Source organism: Canis lupus, chromosome 29 (genome assembly GCF_003254725.2).
Source record: "Canis lupus dingo isolate Sandy chromosome 29, ASM325472v2, whole genome shotgun sequence".
Classification (NCBI taxonomy): domain Eukaryota; kingdom Metazoa; phylum Chordata; class Mammalia; order Carnivora; family Canidae; genus Canis; species Canis lupus.
The window spans coordinates 31,689,349-31,707,525 of NC_064271.1; the positions used below are offsets into that span (position 1 = coordinate 31,689,349).

General features: G+C 37.7%; 1 protein-coding gene across 17 annotated transcripts in view; it reads left to right on the forward strand.

The window, feature by feature from the left end:
* The window catches only part of RALYL (RALY RNA binding protein like), a 712,238-nt gene that overhangs the window by 679,989 nt on the left and 14,072 nt on the right, over positions 1-18,177 (forward strand). The gene's annotated exons all lie outside the window — the stretch shown is intronic.

Consider the following 18,177-nt stretch of genomic DNA (forward strand, 5'->3'; position numbering starts at 1 on the left):
GCACAGAGATTAATTTTTTTTTTTTTAAGGAACTCTCCCTGTAGTTTGACAGAAATAATTCACATCTCCATGACTCTGTACAAGCTGGTTACCTGTGTCCTCCCTGGTCTTGACTTTTTTTCATCTGTAAAAAGGGCTTGGTAATAATCTATGTCTGTCCAAGGACTGCAGTGAGCAACGATTGAAGTAATGTCTAAAAAGCACATGCATGGCACAAAGGAGACATGCAGTTAAAAATTTGCGAAGTTTCTGGGGTTTCTGTATGGCACTGCAACCTGTCAGATCTCCTTCTGTATCTTCCTATCCTGTTGAACGTCATTTATTTAATTTTGCTGACCCTAATGTTTACTCACCCATCCGGTAGGCTATAAGTTAGGCCACAGTTAGACTAATGACAAAAGGCTTCCAGCCTCACATGGAGCTCTGCGTAGACGCGGCACCTTGCCAGCCCCATCCCCACATCTCTCCCAGTCATTTCCGGGAATCCCAAGAAGTGTCTGATTGTGTGCTCCTGCCACCTGTCCACTGGCTGCCCTCCCCTTGAGGGTGAGGTCTCACCACAGCTTTTGCTGCTTCCCTTGGGAGAAAACATCACCCTCTGCATGAAACAGAACCAGGGTCCACCTTAAAGCTGGAATAGCAGTGCCCCCGTCCGCAGCTCCAAGTTGGAAGGGACACCCAAAGCAAAGCCTAGTGCCACTTGAGGCCCGAACACACCGACAAGAAGTCCGCCATCGAGAAAAGTAGCCACCTGAGTTGTTCGCAGTACATTCTGCAACATGGTTTTCCCAACAGCAGCCAGTTTGCTGCCATGAAGACTTAAGCCAGGTCATGTCGTTTTGTTGGAAACTCCCCAAGAGCTGCCCACCCCACTCAGAGTGGAAACATGTGTCCTCACAGTGATCTCCAAAGCCCTGCATTATGTAACCTGCTCTGGCTCCACTTCTCGCCCACTCACACTGGCCTCCAGGCCCACAGGTCTAGCTCCTGCCTCAGAGCCTTGGTGCTTGTCACACCCCTGAGTGGGAGAACAGGAAGGTGGAGTCCAGATCACAAAGGGCCTTGATGCCATGCTTACTGTTTGAAGCTTGGCCCATAAATTTCACGTAAGTGAGTTGGGGATTGCCTTTATATAAGAGAGAATTAGGACGCAAGGCAACCTAGTGCTCTGCTGCCAGTTTTTCTGAAGTGTAATACAAGTAGGGTTTTCAGATTTAGCAAATAAGAATACAAGACACCCATTTAAATTTGAATTTCAAACAAACTGCATAATTTTTCAATATAATCATGTCCCACATATTACACGAGACATGGTTATAACAAACAAAAACCCTTCTGGTATTTGTCCAAAATTCATAATTCACAAGGGCTTCCCATAATTCATCTGCAAACCTCCATAAAAATTGGTTGAGTACTGGCCTTGAACAAATTATTTAACTTCTTTCAGCCTCTGTTTTGTCATTTATGAAACCGGAATAATCATATCTACCTCATGAGTGGCACTTCAAGTCTCGGGCACACACAGTGTGAGCAAGGAGATTGTTATCATTGCTGTTATCATTATCATCTCAGCTTGCAAGTGAATCTTTCAATAAAACCTCACAACATTTCTAGCAACAATTTCCATATGGAACTTTGTTTCTTTTAAATCTCTGAAGATTCCAGTTTTTACAAAGCACTTCTTATTTGATAAGAAAGCCTTTGGGAAACAAATGTAATATTCTCAGAAAAATCATACACTGCTTTTATCTTGTTAAATTTTTCTTTGATTTTATACTTACTGGCTTATTCAATTCAAAAGAATCCCTTTCAAGTCCCCTTCTTATGCTTTCTCTTTTCTTCAAAAAAAAAAAAAAAAAAAAAAGATAATGCTAACCGTAGCCTGTGATGATATGTGGCTTTTATTTTTAGTTGTTGCTGTAGATTTGCTCTCTGGCTCCTATGATCTGGGCGCCAATGTAATGACAGATGGTCAATTGTAGTTTTAAAAAATCCGAGTACGTGAGAACCCTTACATAATTACATTTCCTATTAGTCATCCAGCCACTCATTCATTAAAACAACAATCCAAAAAGAATTTTAATAAAATAGTAGAAACTTGGTAATGTGCCAGATATTGTTAGTTGCTAAAGATTCAAAGAACAAGGCATAGTGGTTTCTGATTTTATAGCATTCTCGCTGAGTGGAAGAGGGGAGCGCTGCAGCCAGAACAAATAAACACGTATTAACCAGTGTGATAAATACAGTTACCACGTGAATCATGACAATAGAGTGTGACAATAGAGTGTAGAGTGAATCTGAGCTGACTTCATGAAGGTTGTGACTCTCCTGCTGGTTCTTGGAGAATGAAAAAGCACGTGCAAGGAACACAAAGAGTTAGATGGCATCTCAACAGGGGTAAGAGAATACAGCGGCGCGGCAAGAACGGCTCGAAAGAATTTGGGGTCTATTGAGAATTTGGTTCTCAGATGGTGGTCCCAGAACCAGCAGCATCCCACCATGTGTGAACTTGTTAGAAAAGCAAATTCTCAGGCTCTGACCCAGACTCACTGAATCAGAAACTCTGGAGGTGGAGCTCAGCAATCTGTGTTTTTTAACAAGCCCTCCAGGTGATTCTGATACCTGTGGATGAGAACCACTGGACCACAACAGTAAGGTTTTCTTTTTTTTTTTTTAATAATAAATTTATTTTTTATTGGTGTTCAATTTGCCAACATACAGAATAACACCCAGTGCTCATCCCGTGAAGTGCCCCCCTCAGTGCCCGTCACCCATTCACCCCCACCCCCCGCCCTCCTCCCCTTCCACCACCCCTAGTTCGTTTCCCAGAGTTAGGAGTCTTTCATGTTCTGTCTCCCTTTCTGATATTTCCTACCCATTTCTTCTCCCTTCCTTTCTATTCCCTTTCACTATTATTTATATTCCCCAAATGAATGAGAACATATAATGTTTGTCCTTCTCCGATTGACTTATTTCACTCAGCATAATACCCTCCAGTTCCATCCACCTCGAAGCAAATGGTGGGTATTTGTCGTTTCTAATGGCTGAGGAATATTCCATTGTATACATAGACCACATCTTCTTTACCCATTCATCTTTCTTTTTTTTTTTTTTTCTTTTTTTTTTTTTTATTTATTTACTTATGATAGTCACACAGAGAGAGAGAGGCAGAGACACAGGCAGAGGGAGAAGCAGGCTCCATGCACCGGGAGCCCGATATGGGATTCGATCCCGGGTCTCCAGGATCGCGCCCTGGGCCAAAGGCAGGCGCCAAACGGCTGCGCCACCCAGGGATCCCCCCCATTCATCTTTCGATGGACCCCGAGGCTCCTTCCACAGTTTGGCTATTGTGGACATTGCTGCTAGAAACATCGGGGTGCAGGTGTCCCGGCGTTTCATTGCATCTGTATCTTTGGGGTAAATCCCCAGCAGTGCAATTGCTGGGTCGTAGGGCAGGTCTAGCAGTAAGGTTTTCAAACCTGGGTGTACATAGTATCACCAAGAGTCAGTTTATATATATATATATATATATATATATATATATATATATATATATATATATAATACCAATGACAGCGGCCTCAACCTGTAACAATTCAGTCAGTCTGGGGGTGAAGCCAAAGCAAAAATCCAAAGATCTTTCAATGCATAGCCAGGGTTGAGAATCCTTGAGATAGAGCACATGGTACATGAAGAAGGAGGGCAAATAGGTACTTCACCAAAGAGGAAGTAAGCACATGAAAACTCCCTCAAATCATTAGTCTTCATGAATATGCAAATTAAAACTGCAAAGAGGGACACCTGGGTGGCTCAGTGGTTAAGCGTTTGCCTTTGGCTCAGGTCGTGGTCCTGGGGTCCTGGGATCAAGTCCCACATCGGGCTCCCTGCAGGAAGGCTGCTTCTCCCTGCGTCTTTCTGTGTGACTCTCATGAATAAATAAATAAAATATATATATTTTTAAAAACTGCAAAAAGGTAACACTGCACGTCCTCCAGGATGGCCAAACGGACTGATCTAGTGAAATGTCAGCAAAGAAGCAGAGCACTCAAACTCTCCAACGTGGTTGGTAGGAAGATACAATGTAGTGACCATTTAGAAACGTATGGCAATTTCTTATAAAACTAGACATAGTGAGCCAGAAGTTCAACTGCTAAGCATTCAAGAGAAATGAAAATATATGTCTGGAAAGTAACTGTGTAAGAATGTCTTAGCAGCTTTACTCAGAATATCCAAAAACTAGAAACAATCCATCAATCAAAAAATGGGTGTATGAAGTGTGATTATATATCCATACATTGGACACTTTTCAGCAACAAAAGGAAACAAGCTACTGATAAATGCAACAATGCAGAAAAATCCTTTTAAAAAATTATGCTGAGGGAAAAATGCTTTGTATAAACGAGCACAATACTGCATGATTGCATTTAAACGGACATAGGTTGCCTGCAGGGAGAGGGTTAAGGGCAGGATTAACTTTCCTGGAATGTCATTCCATTCCTCGGATGAACACCCACACTGAGTTCATTCCTCAGCTCCAATAATGACCCCCTCTAGAAACCTTCCTGATAGTCCCAGCTAGAGTTAGTGCAATCCTCCAGAGCTCACACAGACTTCTGTTAGAACACTCACTTCATCGTTGCTCCTACTTTTCAAAAAAGTCTCTTTCTCCAATTAGACTAAAAGCCCCTTGCAGTCTGGAGGATGTCTTATGGCTTTGGATCCCTCACGCATAGCACAGTATCCCACATATGGCGGGGGGTAGAGGAGTGGATGAGGTGGGTTAGACAGAGGGATGCTGGATTAGTTGATGGTCCTTGACATGCTATGTCATGCTGTATGTATATGCTGCCCCTCCTAATTTGAATACCCTTCCCCACTCTTTATTTTAGCTGGCTGGTTAGCACATCCTTGTCACACATGCCATGAATCCATCCCTGAACAAAGCCACCAAACTGTCCTGGACACATCTGGGTTTGCTTCTTTCTTTTCTATACATATCTCATCATACTGACTTGCTATATTATAATTAGCGATTTCCTTGCTTTCTGGCTTATTGATTTGTGAATTTCTCGGGATTTATTTTATTTTGTAGTTTTCCTTAGTATGGTGCTTAGCTCGTGTTAATGTTATAATGTTAATGAATATTTAAAGAAAGAGAGGAAAATGTTTTTAGCTTCCCTCAAACTATGAGCCCCCTCCTATTTTTTAAGCACATTTTATTGTGTATTCTAATCAGATTGGGTTCTAAACATTACTTTTGTATGCATGCCCTCTGTGATTTAGAGGATTATTATACAAAGCAGAGAAGCAAACAGTTTTCATTATAACTTAGTCACTAGGTCATTCAGGCAGCATTCTGTGCATCTTAAAGGCACTGAGGAGGAACATCAGAAGGAGGCTTAAAACCAACACATCAAAGTCAACACAGCACTTTTGACTCTGTTGTGTTGGTTTTTAGTGGTTCTGTATTATTACCTCCCGTGAGTGATAAAAATGCAAATTTAAAGTCACCTGAATTTAGTTAGCAAAGCTAGGACATCAAGTTATAAAACAAACCAGGAAATAAGCCTCTCTTTCATCCCCAATATGCAATTTTTAAGCCCACAAAAAGCTGAAAGTCACAAGTTCATAAGAATATAAACTTCAGAGAATTCAAAACTAAAGTATGCCCACATAAGTATGTAGAAGCTACGGTTCCACCTGCAGCTGGGACAAGAACATGGTCATTAGCAAATGGGCTTTAGAGTTAGCGGCCTCTGAGATGTGAAAAGTATTGTGGTAGACATGTAATTTCCAAACTGCCTGTAATGATGTCAAAAGGCAGCGTAATAAATCTAGAGTGTACATCCAAACAAAATAACTTATTTTCACCATCCCAGAATATCTATACAGTGGAAAACAAAAGAGGAGAGAATAGAAAGATTCTGAAACCTTCTAAGGAAGTGAGAGGCAGTCCAAAAAACAAACCCTAAATTTGCAAAAACAAAGAAAAGGAATTGCTTTTCTAGAAATGCTATAATGTTCTAGAGTAAAATAGAGCAATCTGAAGTATTAAAGCTGTCAGGTTTCAAAAGCAAGTGATGAAAGTTGTTGGAGAAATAAAACAATCCTACCAGCAAAAAGACCCTCCCCCCAGTACAGAACAGAAAATATGATTTTTGAGTAAATATTCACAGATTTACTTGCACATGAGGTGCCACCAAAGTGACCACAATGCTAGTGTCAAAGAGAAATTGCACTGGATAGAAGTAAATAGGTAAAGAAGACTTTATTCAAGACTATGGCAATGGAAGAGAAAGACCGAACTCAGCTCTGCTGAAACAAAAAGCAGCAGAGTTTTTAAGCCTGGGCTGAGTTGGTGGAAAAATACTAGAAGACATTAGCAGGGAGGTTGATCAAGGTGATTAGGCCATCTATGTTAGCTAATTGTCACTTATCCAAGTTAGGCTCCTACCCTCTCAAAAGAGACTGGAAGTTAGGGAGGCCTATATTCTTTGATGAGTAATTTCAAAGGGAAGGCTTTCAGATCCTTGAGAAAGAAATAACTAAATTGTGAAACTGGCAAGAAGCTGAGAAAAAGATTTACATCTCAAAGGGGCAGAGAAAGAATTTGCAAATACAAGTTCTCTTAAGTAAATGCTCTAAGAAAATGAAGGTCAGGGGACTCTAGACAGGAAGAAACCCATCTAGAGTTTAGCCACGCTGGGGAGAGAGTTAAGGCCATGTTGGTCATTAGGAAAAAAATCTTGAGCCTTTTATGCACCAAAACAGAAGAACAATTATCTCCCCCAAGGACAAAAAGCTGACTCTCGTGACAATCTCCTATACAGCTCCAAAGAGGTCTCAGAGCCAAATCCAGAGCTCTCCTTTTACATATGTCAAATTAAATATAAATAGAGTAAGCAGATGCATTATTTGGAAGGGTTATTTCAAGAGAGGATGGGGCTGTTGCCATAGAGAGCCATGACCATAAACTCTGCAAGCATCTTAAGAGTTAAACTAAAAGAGTTTTTCCTTTTATGGAGAGGAATAAACAAAGCTAGAGCTAACTGAATCTGGGGAAATGGGGTTAAAAGGGTGGCAAATTGAATAATAGATTGGGTAATTTTTTACTCTGGGGCCAGCCTGTTTTCTGGGAGGGACCCTTCCCCAAGGGTTGTATATTGGCTTAGGCCAATAGTGGGCCCAAGTTCAGGGTCCCGGAACTAGAAGAGGAACTTAGCTAAAGTTTAGCTAACAAACCATTTATTCTCATGGATCATCACAGATGGAACAGTTCAGCTAATCATTGAGGAGACCAAGAATGGGAATTCGGAGGGTCTGTGTCTGACTGTGTCATAGGTAAACAAGCAGGCATCACTAAGTCTTACCTAAGTCAAATAGGGAAGGATGGGTCTTTGTGGTAAGTCATTTCCCAAAACACAAAGGGTGGAATGGGGGGAGAAGGAAGAGGGTTGTCCTTAACCTTCACTGTTTTTCAGGATTACAGGGCTCAGGTAAAATCCAGCATCACCATATACCCAGAGGTTATCTAGCTAGTGATCTTGGAGTTATGCTACACTGTAAACATTGGAAAATGGGATTAAACCCTAATGGGATTTATCTTTCTGTTGAAGGTTAGAGGAAAGACCCAGATGCACTAGACCTCCAGAAAGACCCTCTAAGAAAAAACGCAAGGGGAAATTGGTCTCTTTGCCCTTTTTAAATGGAGAAAAGCATTTTCATTTACTCTTACAAAGCACCAGATGTAAATTTAGCGATTCAGAAAGGTTTATTTGGGTTTTAGATTCAGATGGGCAAACCTTTTAATAACTTCAGGACCTTAGGCAAATCACTGACTCTCTGAGGCTTACTTCCACATCTGTTAAAGGAAGTTTTTGCAGGTTACTGAAGGGATTAAATAAGATCATGTTTATAAAAATCTCTGCTGCAAGTGTATGTGTATGGCAAATTTAATCTCTTCCCTCAAGTAACAAAATTTAATGGAAGTGCCAGTTGTAAGAAGTTTTAATAACTTGGAAAGAAAAACATTTAAATGATGTCATTACCATGTTTATACATGTCCCCTTCAACTTTTGTTGTCATAAAATGCCAGCATATTCTATTAGCATACATCAAGATATTCTTGAGAGAATATCTGTTGAACAGAAATAGAGGAATTTATAGGCTAACAGAACCATTTGAAATCTGAGAAAAGTTACAGGGATTTCAAATTTGGAGAAATTATTTTCATTCCTATGGGGATACTAAGAAGAAAGGAACTAGTCAAAAAAAAAAAAAAAGGAACTAGTCAAGAAATAAAAGAAGGTACACAATGATCTCATTTAGGAAAAAGAATTTGCCCATTCTTTACTTAGCCATATGTAATCACACTTGACAAATTCTAGATTTTTGTGTTTTAATCTATAGACCTCACTCAACTCCCATCTCCTAACCCTCACCCAAGAGATCTTGGTCTTTTCACACTGATGTGAACACAGAGACTCAATAATTGATAGGCTAGGGTTCCTATCCAAGTGATCAAATGCACATATACACACACATAGGGAGTTCTATGGAATAGATGTGTCATATTCTGGGGCTTAAGGGGTAACTTCCATTTTTCCATTAAGGATGAGTAAGGTGCTACATACTGATATCAGTAACATAGGGCTCTTTAAATAATATATATATATATATATATATATATATATATATATAAACACACACACACACACATATAGTTTGCTCAGAAAGCCTATTTTTATGCCAGATAGATAAAACCCACACCATGGTTCTGATGTTGTGTAGACATGCAACATTAAATCAAAAAGGTCTTCTAAGATTCTGAGAGGCAAATATTTCTCCTCCTATAAATTATTCCAGAATTCCAAAAGGCACAAACTATTGGAAAGAGAGTCCCAGTGATGTTAAGAGTTTTATCCAACAGAAACAGTTTAACTAGATCCATGTTTTTCCATCCATGCCATTTTTATTCAGGCAACCAGCAAATAGTTATTAATGATTATTATGATTATTATAAGTGATTATTATGCTCAGACACCATTCTAAGCACTGGTCAAAGTCAGTGAATAAGAAAGAAAACGCCTCTTTTAGGGGTGCTTGGGTGGCCAGTCACTAAGTGTCTGTCTCTGGATTTCAGCTCAGGTTATGATCTCGAGGTTGTTAGACTGAGACCCTGTCGGGATCTGCACTGGGCATGAGGACTGCTTGAGATTCTCTCTCTCTCTCCCTCTGCCCTTCCCTGTTCCCTTGGAGGAGGGAGAGAAAGAAAAGAAAAGAAAAAAAGAAAAGAAAAGAAAGAAAAGAAAAGAAAAGAAAAGAAAAAAAGAAAAGAAAAGAAAAGAAGAAAAGAAAAGAAAGAAAAGAGAAAAGAAAGAAAAAAAGAAAAAAGAAAAGAAAAGAAGGGAGGGAGGGAGGGAGGGAGGGAGGGAAGAAAGAGAAAAAAAAGAGAAGAAAGCTAAAAGAAAAGGAAAGAAAGAAAGCCAGCCAGCCGACCTCTTTTGGGGATGGAGGTTGCCTCATTCACAGATGGAAGCTTACATTCTAGTTAAAGATTTATGTCCTAAAATGTATTGTTCAATCAGTACATATTTCATAAAACTAATACAATGCCTGAGTATTTATTTTTCTGTGTTGTTGTTGTTAAGCACCCCTTTGTTGTTACTTAAAGTTGAACTTGCCAATTAAAAGGTCTATTTGGAATTCACTGAAGAAAAGAGATATAATACGGGCACCTGGGTGGCTCAGTGGTTGAGCGTCTGCCCTTGGCTCGGCTCAGGTCATGATCCTGGGGTCCTGGGATCGAGTCCCACGTCGGGCTCCCTGCACGGAGCCTGCTTCTCCCTCTGCCTGTGTCTCTGCCTCTCTCTGTGTGTTTCTCGTGACTAAATAAAATCTTTAAAAAAAAGATATGATAGATATTTTAAATACAGGGCCTATTAAGGGTAAATAGGAATATAAGTACAAGGTAAATGTTGTTAACCGCCACTAGTTGACCAGTGCTTTCTAAATTTCTAGCTTTAAGGAGACAGTATGTATTAAAGTATTAAAACAATATGTGAAGTTTTGAAATGCTAATATTTGCACAGCATTTTTAAGAAATGAAGATAATTTGAGCAATTAATGTAAAGCGTAAGAGAACAAAAGAATTTTATTTCCATAAGAAAATAATTCCATAATATGCGAACGCTTTTCTTATGAATACGCTTAGCAAAGCTTATTACCGATGTTTGAAAATGTTTCCATTTTTCTCTAAGCCACACATGAGAAAGAAATAATTCAATGATTGCCTAGTGGGTGTAGATTTTCTTCATTTGGCTTTTAAAGAATCGTTTTAAGTAGAATTACCTCCAGTTTAGGGGGAGACATAAAATTTCTACAAATTGCATTAGTTAAAAGGGCATTAAAAAAAATGGCATTGTAACCATGGTGATATCATTTAGAGTCATAAAATTTAAGCCACACTTTGTCTATATTCCCGCCCTGGTTTCTAATGCTGCCTTTGTGCATATTAGATGCATACTGTGTTCAATCCTCTGGTGCCTTGTCACTCTTTCCTGTTTTATGGACAATTGTGTGTCAGTGAAGACTCCGGACACTGAAGCACAAACACTTCAGGGGAGTGTGCGTTCATCACATTTGTTTAACCAGGTGAAAATCAGTGTCTTAGACCTTGCCTAACTATCTTTATATTCTGAGAATGCACATAGAAGAAACCCCATTCATCCTATTAAATAATGAATGTTGGATTCCTGACACAACAGTGATATAGTCCTTGAATTTTCTGGCACTACCGTTATATGAATACTAAATTTTTAAAAAAAATTATCAGCATTTTATTCTTTCTGGATCTGCATATTAGTGATACTTCTTATTTTTCTATAATATTGAATCTATAAACACATCAGAACCCTTAGCTATGTGTTTCTTAACTCTAAATCTAAAATGTTACAAGTAATATTCTATATGAAAAGATCAGAAGCCATTTCTTAGATAAATCAGTCATTTCATTCATCTAAAGCCTTAAAGTATATTCAAACTACAGGAATTCATTTTCCAACACTATATTTACTGGATAGATGAATAGACGTTTGGGGAAGGGTTAGTTAGTTAGAGATATTCACCTCTCATTGCCTTTTCCAGAGGTTGTTGAACTTAGTGGCCTGAGCATTTTATCTGCAAAATGACTAGCAATTTTTTTTTCAAGTTTCAGGCTTTTTTAATGCCCTAAATACAGTTGATCCATTACCGAGTGTGTTACATGCATAGGAATTTACTGATCTTTTCTTTTCCCCCTAGCTAGTTTTAAAGTTACTGAGCATAACGAGCTTTAAAAATTCTTCAGAATACAAATAAATGAATAGATAAAAGACTACCTCCATTTGATAAATCATTCAAGAAAAAAAAAAAACTTGAGCAAGCTAAGAAAGTCATTAACAGCCATATTTCTGATGGAACTAATGTGATACCTACTCAAGCTACACTGAATCTAATAATCTGTGAGAGAAGAAATGGGAAAAGGTATGAAAGCACTTCATTAAACCAGAAATTGGAAGAAAGGAAAAAAGTGGCACTTCTTTTTCCAATTTTATTCATAGCTCGACAGGAGCACAGTGGAAAAGAGACTAATCGTTTAAGTGCTGACCTTTTACAGTTCTTACCCCATATTCTAGAAGTTAATTGCTTAAATCATGCATTTCATGCAATGCATGGAAGTTTTAATCCAGGCAGTATTCGAGGTGCAGAGGCAACTTTCAGTTCACCCAGCTGCACTGTGCATCTTTATCACCAAAGCAGTCAGGGACTATATCTGGCGGTTTCCCTCGCACATTAAAAGTGTCACGGGTGCAAACCTGGCCACCCTATCTGCCAAACCCTACTTAAGGCTCTTCCTTTATAAACCTTCGCTGTCTTTAGAATGGCTCTGAACGTGGAAAAATCACAAGCTCCAGGGTAGCCTGAGATCAAATGCAAGTACAGCCCTTGGGAAACCTGATAAGAATTCTTATCAACACTGGAACCTGATAAATATTCTGGATACCTTATGCATATTGAATATTTCCTATCTTGTCACAATTTTAGGAATACATTTTAATAATGTTCCCTGACAGCTTCTAAAAGCAAACTTTGCTAGCCTGTGGTCTACCGGTCTACCGGAAGTAACCTCTACCCCTGCCACTTAAAGCTATGTGAATGAAACAAGTTTTGGGATCACTCTGGGCCTTAGTTTTCTCAGAAATGTGGGAAAATAGCTCATTTTTAAAAGGCAGAAAGGCTGAGAAAGGATACAATGTGTACATACACACATGCACACAGAAGGAGACACAAAGATTTTTATTTTGTTCCAAGCCAAAAAAAATCTTTTGGCTTTATCAGTGTGATCTCTGCCCTTTCAGATGTGTACAGAAAATGTCCATATAAATTTTCATTTTAGTTGAATGCCTTTGAGAAACCTGTAAAGAGGAAAGAAACAAAAAACTGCAGTTCCCCATAAGTTTTTAAAAGTTGTATATTGTATTTGTAGTAATATTCTGAATGAGTTGTAAATAGGAAGTAGAAGAACAATGCTTATGTCAAGTCCTAACACTACAGTAGAAAAATGGAAGCAATGCAAATAAATGACTTTTTTTCCCAAATGCTAGTGGAATAATTTAAAATAAAGTGTGTATATTGGAAAAAAAAAAAAAGTAAAAGAGGGGAAAGAAAACAATTATTTTATTTTTTTTTTCATTTTCACTGCCTTCCCTGAATAATGCTGAGCTTTTTTGTATACATAATTTCCTTTATTGCCTAAAATAAAGGATAGCTATTTTTAGAAATAACTGATTTTAGGAAAGCTAAGTAGCTTCCTCAAGGTTGTACTGACAATAAAAGGCAGACTCAAGATTCAAGCAGGGTCTATAAGATTCCAGTGCCCTTAGATATTTTCACATATTAGTCCTTACACATTTTATTAATTTTAAATTGTGTGATTTTTTCCATATCTATACACCACTGGTAGTATTTTAACTTAATTTTAAAAATTAAATTGACTTTTTTTTTTTATTATTTATTTATTTATTTATTTATGATAGTCACAGAGAGAGAGAGAGAGAGGCAGAGACACAGGCAGAGGGAGAAGCAGGCTCCATGCACCGGGAGCCCGATGTGGGATTAGATCCTGGGTCTCCAGGATCGCGCCCTGGGCCAAAGGCAGGCGCCAAACCGCTGTGCCACCCAGGGATCCCGACTTTTTTTTTTTTTACTTAACATAAATGTATCGTTAGAACTAAACTTTAGTTCATTCCAAAAAATGAAAAACCAAGTATCCCTTTTCAGAAGTAGGAGGTATATTTAAGATAAACAGCATGAAAAGACAAAACATTTTTTTTTAGATTCAGCTCAGTGTTTTCGTAAGACAAAAAACCTGGTGTTCCTGCTTCTCACAACCAATCTCTTTCTCTGTACCTGTCTCTCAATCAGTATCTTTCTCTTGTTTAAAAAAAAAAAAATACCCATATTAGAGAAATGTCAGGACTAGCACCAGCAGAAACTTCCTCTTTCATGCAGTTGTTTTGAAATTAGAAAAACACTGAAAAGGATCATTTTCTCACTCCATGAGTCAATGTTTTTACCATGTCTTCCTGTCCAACAGTATCCTGGGGGTTGGCGATTTTTGCATCACTCTGGTAACACAGAGCTTGACAGTGTAGACCTGTACCTCACGCCTGATGAAATGATAACCGATGACATCCTGATTGGCTGTCACCTCCTGCAGCCATGTGCCTTGCCCCATTTTCTATTTGAAGTGGGCAGAGACTCTGCAGGCCACTTGACTTATTAGATTACATTAGAAAAGTACTCGGAACTCTATAGAATTAGATGCCTTAGAATTGATAAAAATGAAAGAACGTTTTCATGTGGTGTATCCCCAGAGCCCTGAGACTCTCGGGAGGAAGGTGGCCCTCTGGGTTAATTCTCACTGTTGGGAAGCCCTCACCTTGCTGCTAGCTGGCACCTGCTTTTAAAAACACCAAACAATTTCCATCACTATAGGGCATTGCCTTCTCAGACTGCCTCATTTTTCATAGGGAAAGTTTATGGTATAATGAAAAGGACACAGTCACGCATATTTTATACACATTTGGGTATTTTTAAAAGGTGTTATTTATTTATTTATTTATTTATTTATTTATTTATTTATTTATTTATTTATGTGAGAGAGAGAGAGAGAAAGAGAGGGAGAGAGAGAGAGAGAATGCAGGATGAGGGGCAGAGAAGCAGGCTCTCTGCTGAGCCAGGAGCCCAATATGGGGCTCCATCCCAGGACCCCAGGATCATGGCCTGAGCCAAAGGGATCATGACCTGAGGTGAAGGCAGAGGCTTAACCGACTGAGACATCCAGGCGCCCCTAACACATTTGTTTTTGTAGAATAGGTTGATTGTCCACCAAGAAGCTGCTGGCCTCTTGCCCAAATGCTCCTGGGATACTTCCATAAATACCTCCTTTAGAAGCCTGTTATTTTACTCTGGCAGATGTAAGGTAAAGGTTCAGTGTTCCTAGCTAATATCATAGACTATGTCCAAAGGGAATGGAAAATAAATTACCCAGAAATACTGAACTACATAAGATGAATTTTGCATAAACATTCTGTGTATAGCACAAAACGTAGTTGAGCATTAGCAGCTAAAATATAACAGTATAACTATTCCATAAAAACTGATGTTGAGGGCTTAGGCATGATCTAAATCTCCTTAAACAAAGTAGGAGGGAGTATATATAAATGTTAAGGAATGAAGCTGCACAGATAAAGCCCTGGATTAGAATCAGCAACAAATGAAAAACTATGTGACTTGAGCAAGTGACTTACCTCTCTGTGCCTCAATTTTCTTATCTGTAAAGTGGAAATAATAACGGTACTTTCTTCATGGTGTTTGTGTGAATAAAAATGGAAAACACTTAGGGGCATCTGGGTGTCTCAGTGGTTGAGCGTTCACCTTTGGCTCAGGACATGATCCCCGGGGTCCTGGATCAAGTCCCGCATCGGGCTCCTTGAGGGGAGCCTGCTTCTCCCTTTGCCTGCGTCTCTGCCTCTCTCTCTTCATCTCTCATGAATAAATAAATAAAATCTTTTTTTAAAAGAATAAAACGCTTAAAGTACTTAAAAAGAGTGCTTGGCATAGAATAAGCCCTCCATACATGTTAATTCTTAGCCAAATAATCAAGCATAAAAATTTTAATGTTGAGAAAAAAAAACAGTGACAAAACTATTTAAAGAAGCCAGACATTTTAAGGAGAAAATTTTAGTTTGAAGTTCTTTTTTAACAACCAATTTACAATTGCTAATCTCCCATTTTAACCAAGAGAATCAGACACTCAAGAGTTTTTTTTCTTTCAGCCACTAGCTAGGTAGGCTTTAATAAAGTGAGGTGCAGAAAAGCATGTGCACATTAGGAAATGATGTTGAGGTGGGGAGGCATGTAGGCCACACAACTTAGAATATGCTCCCTCAGCACACAAACATAATAATGCTTTGGATCAAGAGAAAAACATTTTTTGATAACACTTGAAATTGCAATCAAACATGAAGGACAATGATACATGAAATTGGATATGTAAATTCTGAACATGGCATAGTTTTATTTGTATGCAACAAGCAGAAAAATAAGGATTTATTTTTTTTTTTTACTTGCGTATAAATGACACACAAGTTTCAGGTATACACAATAGTGATTCAACAAGTTTATACATCCTGCTGTGCTCACCACTAGTGTAGCTACCATCTGCCACCATACACTGATAACACCATATCATTGACTATATTCCTTATGCTGTGCCTTTATTAAGAATTTTTTAATAAAAGGGGAGCCTGGCTGACTCAGCCGATGGAGCATGCAGCTCTTGATCTCTGGGTTGCAAGTTCAAGCCCCATGTTGTGTGTAGAGATGAATTAAAAATAAAAATCTATTTAAAAAAGAATTTTTTAACCAGATAGAAACTGGAAAGAAAAACATGACTATCAAAAAACATGACTATCTCACCTTTTTTGGTGAGGCTGTAAAACCCATGGGGCTGGAAGAAGTTAACAGCTTAAAAGTAATTATCTATTATCAACAGAGGTTCCCTAAAACACAATTAGTTACACAGATATTTCATAATTAGTGACAGGTGCCATATGTTATTACAAGTAAATAAGATAGCTTTCATATCTTGAGACAAAAAAAAAAAATCTGCCCTGATTTGAAAAGTTTGAAAGCTTGAAAGATTATAATGTATATATGAATTAAGTATGACTTCTACCCCAAAATTAGTGACTTGTCTAATGATAATTTGAATATGCTCTTTTGAAATCACATGCATAGCCTCTTGTCTTCAGTACCTAAACTGCACCTCATTCCTCTGAAATGTATCCATGTGTGCCAAAGAGTGACAATTTCTGTTCCTGTAAAAAATATTTAATGTCATCTGTTTTTAAAAATTGTCCTTAACCTTTACTCTAAGAAAAATAATGTTAATATGAATTTAAATAGCTTGAAGTCTCATAATATTCACATGAAAAGTAGCAACTGTGAAACCTGGTCCAATTATTCTTAGCTTTTACTTGGTTTCAAAATTCAAAATATATTTTATTTTCTGAAATTTGGGGACATATTTGATCCCCATATGTACTGCTGCTAACCAAGGATATTTTTATTTAAGCCATCTCTGTAAACATAAACTGAGTAACTATATCTGGAACTAAATTAGGTTGGAAAAGTTCAGCCTTTTAATTGATTTTTTTTGTATGATGTATGGTATTTTCTTACAGCATATAAAATAATAAAATTGGTCTTTCTTTTCATATCCCAAAAGGATTCACTTAATGAGAAAAAAAGATATAGAAATCTAGTTACAAAATATTGTCCATCACCTTCTAAAAAATAAAGTTTATTTAAAATTTATTACAGCTATGTACACATATAAAAGTAAAACAATTCTTTGTGACCGAAAATGAATTTTATGTGCTCTTTCACTTACCCATATTTATCTCAGCAAAATAGAGGTTTCTAAAATAGTGTCATAGGTGCCTGCCCAATTGGCTTCCCAGCACTCATCTACCAAAACCCCATTAGTCAAAATGCAGTTCCTGTGGCCCAAAGAAACAAAGTCAGTGGAAATATTCTGCCTAAAACTTCATTAAGATGACTTTAAAATGCTGTAGAAATAATTTAAAACTTCAGATGTACAGTGCAGATGTAAGATGTATTTCTGTGCCGAGTTATACCACACAATGTTTACTCAGCAAAAACTCTTCCTCTTTAGCACACAGCAAAGTATAGTGATCATGAGCCTTCCGTGCGTTATCACAGTCAAATCTTATGAACAGATAATGTTATATATAGCTTTCTGTTCAGGTCCATAAAGTGCGACTTGCTACAGAAATTTCATTATAAAGGAGAGACTTCAAGTAAAAAGTTTGATTTGGGGAAGATCTGTTCATAGAAGCCTTCCAGGAGAGAACTCAGCGTATATTGAATTACTTAATCAATTCATTAAATTAAATCCGTCCAGCTCTTATTTATCTTGATAAATAGAATCATATATCTGACCCTGTTTCTCAATTCTATAATATTTTGTAATAAAAAAGAAGAAAACACAGATAAGTGAGCTGATATCCAAAACCTATTTCAAAAAAGTAACCTACAGAGCATATGACACAATCAGTCATACATAAAACAGATAAAGTCTAATTTCTGATTCCTTCTATGTTACAACTCTGGGATTTTCCATAATCGTGGTAGTCCTAGACACTATAAAACTCTGAAATCCCTTCTGATTCATCCAGGATTCTATAATATCCAGCTTAATTTGAGTGCTAAGAGTATTTTGTTAATACTATTACTAGAAACTATTCTAAAACTTTAAGACTTAAGATTTATTTTTTGAAATCAATTATATTTCTAAAACATGCTGATAAAAAAAACAAGAGTTTATTAATAGAATAATAGCATACGTAGTCATCACTTTACTATCTCACTTGACCTTTCAGATCACTTTTTTCAATCTCAAAGTTGAAGCTATTTTTATATTCTAATACTTTGGTGTATACAGCAAGTTTAATTAAATGAGAATTGTTAAATAATGATGACAGCCTTTGCCTCAGCTATTCTGAATGATCATGAATTAACTATACAACTTCCAAAGACTTTTTAAAT